Source organism: Papio anubis, chromosome 6 (assembly GCF_008728515.1).
Source record: "Papio anubis isolate 15944 chromosome 6, Panubis1.0, whole genome shotgun sequence".
Lineage (NCBI taxonomy): Eukaryota > Metazoa > Chordata > Mammalia > Primates > Cercopithecidae > Papio > Papio anubis.
The window spans coordinates 94,685,401-94,689,620 of record NC_044981.1 but is presented as its reverse complement, the minus strand read 5'-3'; positions in this window follow the sequence as shown (position 1 = coordinate 94,689,620).

The window sequence follows — 4,220 nt, the reverse complement described above, 5'->3', positions numbered from 1 at the left end:
CTTGGTCTGGATTGGTTAATGAAAATGTCTTCTTTAAGAGGTTCTATTAAAAAAATATTTCTAGTGTGTTAGTTGTAATTGTTTTTGTGGAGTGGGGGTAAACCACACCATTAAGGGAATAAAATGTAATTTGAAAGCGGTGATTATAAGATTTGTTTCAGGCCCCAAAATATAAATAAAAATTGGTGTGGAATCTCATTAGTGTATATGTTTTCTGCCACTATAAAATTACCTTTTTAGCATGTTTCTAGTGGTGTAATACCAAGTAGGTAAATTTCGCAGTCTGTTTTTAGTGTCCTGGGTTTTTTGTTTCCTTAAACACGTGAAAGGTAATAGTAAAGAATTTTTTTTGGCTGGGTGCGGTGGCTCACGCCTGTAATCCCAGCACTTTGGGAGGCTGAGGTGGGCGGTTCATGAGGTCAGGAGATCGAGACCATCCTGGCTAACACAGTGAAACCCCGTCTCTACTAAAAATACAAAAAATTAGCTGGGTGTGGTGGCCGGCGCCTGTAGTCCCAGCTACTGGGGGGGCTGAGGCAAGAGAATGATGTGAACCCAGGAGACGGAGCTGGCAGTGAGCCGAGATTGTGCCACTGCGCTCCAGCCTGGGCGACAGAGCAAGACTCATCTCAAAAAAAAAAAAAAAAAAACTTTTTATTGTATTTGGGAATTTTTACATAGGAGTTGTATTAGGTTTACAGTCCCTGTAGTGTTGCCTTATGGAAATCTTTACATCTAAACTGAGTTTTTCTTCTCTTAGATAAATTTAAATGTATTTATTGAAGTTTCTAAAATGTACTGAGTACAGTCATATACCACATAACGACATTTCAGTCAGTGACAGGCCACATATACAACAGTGGTCCCATAAGATTATAATGTGGTATTTTTCTGTACCCTTTCTGTGTTTAAATACACAAAACCATTGTATTACAGTTGCCTACGGTTTTCAATATAGTATTTGTAGCCTAGGAGCGATAGGCTATACCATGTAGCCTGGGTGTGTAGTAGTCTATACCATCTAGGTTTATGTAAGTATACTCTATGATGTTCACATCACAATGAAAGCACCTAATTACACATTTGTCACATGTCCCCAAGTTAAGCAATATATGACTGCATAGTTACTGTTTTTTGGTTTTTGAGATGGAGTCTTGCTGTCGCCCAGGCTGGAGTGCAGTGGCGCAATCTTGGCTCACTGCAACCTCCACCTCCTGGGTTCAAGTGATTCTCCTGCCTCAGCCTCCTGAATAGCTGGGATTACAGCACCCGCCACCACACCTGGCTAATTTTTGTATTTTTAGTAGAAACGGGGTTTCGCTATGTTGGCCAGCTGGTCTCGAACTCCTGGCCTCAGGTGATCCACCCGCCTTGGCCCCCCAAAGTACTGGGATTACAGGCGTGAGCCATCGCTCCCAGCCGACTGCGTAAATGGAAGTATTAAGAGTCATTGGATTGAGCTGGCTCTGTTTCTTGATGTGTTTTAGGCAAATCACTAATCACCATGGGCCTTAACTTACTCAGCTGTAAGGGAGGAATTGGATGCGGTTTTTGTTTTGTTTTGGGATGGAGTCTCACTGTCGCCAGGCTGGAGTACAGTGGCGTGATGGCTCTGCAACCTCCGCCTCCCGGGTTCAAGCAACTCTCCTGCCTCAGACAGCCAAGTAGCTGGGACTACAGGCATGTGCCATTATGCCCAGCTAATTTTTGTGTTTTTAGTAGAGACAGGGTTTCATCATGTTGGCCAGGATGGTCTTGATCTCTTGACCTCGTAATCCGCCTGCCTCGGCCTCCCAACATGCTAGGATTGCAAGTGTGAGCCATCGCACCCGGCCAAATTAGATTATTTCTAAACACATCCAGCTGTTAAGTTTTTCAGTTTTAAGTGGAATTTGGTTGTAATGTGTAAAATTTAAAAGAGAAAATGGGCTTTAGCTCTTTAAAAAGCACACATGGGTTATATTTATACCATAAAGGTTTATCAGATACCTGTAGAGTTCCTTTAAAGATACCTTGGTTAAATCTGCCACATTCTGATTTTGGTAGTTATGATAGAATTATTCTGAGTTACCAATTTATGTAAAATTTTTAAGTAAATGTGAAAACTTACCAGTTAAACTAGTGGTATATCTTTTTTTTCTTTTCTTTTTTTTTTTTTTTTTTTTTTTGGAGACAGAGTCTTGCTCTGTTGCCCAGGCTGGAGTGCAGTGGTGTGATCTAGCTTACTGCAACCTCCACCTCCCAAACAATTTTCTTGCCTCAGCCTCCCAAGTAGCTGGGATTACAGGCTTCCATCACCATGCTCAGTTAATTTTTGTATTTTTTGTAGTAGAGGTGGGGTTTCACCATATTTGCCAGGCTGGTCTTGAACTCTTGACCTCAGATGATCCGTCCACTTCGGCCTCCCAAGGTGCTGGGATTACAGGCGTTAGCCTCTGCACCCAGCTGTTTATGATTTCAAAGCTACAAGGGAGCACTTTACCCTTGGATGAAAAGAAAAAATGTAAAATTGAATTACAAAATAGACATTAAGAGTTTTATGGCAGAATAAATATGTAGACTCTTACAGGTGAGATCATAATAATAGTCTGGGGAAGTATCTCCAACAATGGCCATATGCTGCATTACACCCAATACAACTTTCCAATACCACTTAGGTTTAAGAGTCATTGGGAAAACCTTTTGTTAATGTTTGTAGCAAGAAGTACTATTAGCTAGTTTTGCTTATCTGGGCCAGACTAGTTCTGGGTGTTCAAAAGACGTACTTCTTGTCAGCATTAAGGCAAATCATTGATTCCCTTTCTTGTTAAACTGAAAATGTATTGGAAAGGCTTTGAAGCCCATTGAAGTGTGGTACATTCAAAGAAAGTACGTACAAAGCTCCTAGAACTTTATTTAATCATGCTTGTAGTTTGCTTTTTCCTTGGATGTGTCACTCCAATAAATGTAACACATGCTACATTTTCTTTTGTGCAGAGCTTTCTGCCTTCATGTGGAGAGATGATCATGTATCTAAGGGTAGAGGAGCTCTGAAGAGGACATAGCAACTGAAAAGTGCGACCACTCTTAGGAGGAGGTCAATATTTTAGCTAAGAACCATAAATGAAAGACTATTCCTGTCTGGGTGGGGTGGCTCACACCTGTAATCCCAGAACTTTGGGAGGCTGAGGCAGGCAGATCACCTGAAGTCAGGAGTTTGAGACCAGCCTGGCCAACATGGTGAAACCCTGACTGAAACTACAAAAATTAGCCGGGAGTGGTGGCATACACCTGTAATCCCAGCTACTCAGGAGGCTGAGGCACAAGAATCACCTGAGCCTGGGGGTGCGGAAGTTGCAGTGAGCTGAGATCGTGCCACTGCACTCCAGCCTGAGCAACAGAGTGAGGCTGTCTCAAAAAAAAAAAAAAAAAAACAAAAACTATTCCTGAATGGTAAATTTCAGTAATTGAAAGAACCCTTTACCAATTTGACCCTGCCTGTTGAAAATACGGAATATTTTTTTGCCTTCAGTGTTGGAGATTTGTCATTGTTCTTGCCCAAAGAAAGACTTTTTGTGCATTTAGAGGTAGAATGTTACTGCTCACTGTTCCTAGCTCTAAATGAAGTTTGCCTAGACAGAGCCACAAACAACGCCTACTACATGATGTATATACCCGGTACAGGATAATAGTCATTTGCAGAAAATAAGTTTTACATTTGGCCTTCTGGCCATCTGATATTTGAGTGCCTTGAAAGGAGAAAGAATTCTTCCCTTGAGGAAGACGTGCTCCCATACTTTTGCGATTCTTAGCATTAGGGTCAGCGTCTTACAGGAATATAAAAGTCCTTGAAGAGACATCTGTTAAGTGTGAAATAGAGCTACATGGCAATAAAAGATCACACAGCACAAAGTAATGGCCTGATTGAGGTCAACTTTGAACATGAGGTTTCAGGTGGTCTTATAGAAATAAAGGATCTTCAAAGTTTATGATAGTAAAAATATCTTACAGTTTCATCGCATGTACAGTTTGCTAGATGAGCGTGAAAGTATAGCCATACATACACAACACTCGATACAATCATGAAAGTTGGCTGCAGGCCGGGCGCGGTGGCTCACGCCTGTAATCCCAGCACTTTGGGAGGCCAAGGCGGGTGGATCACCTGAGGAGGTCAGGAATTGGAGACCAGCCAACATGGAGAAGCGCTTGAACCCGAGTGGCGGAGATTGCAGTGATCCCAG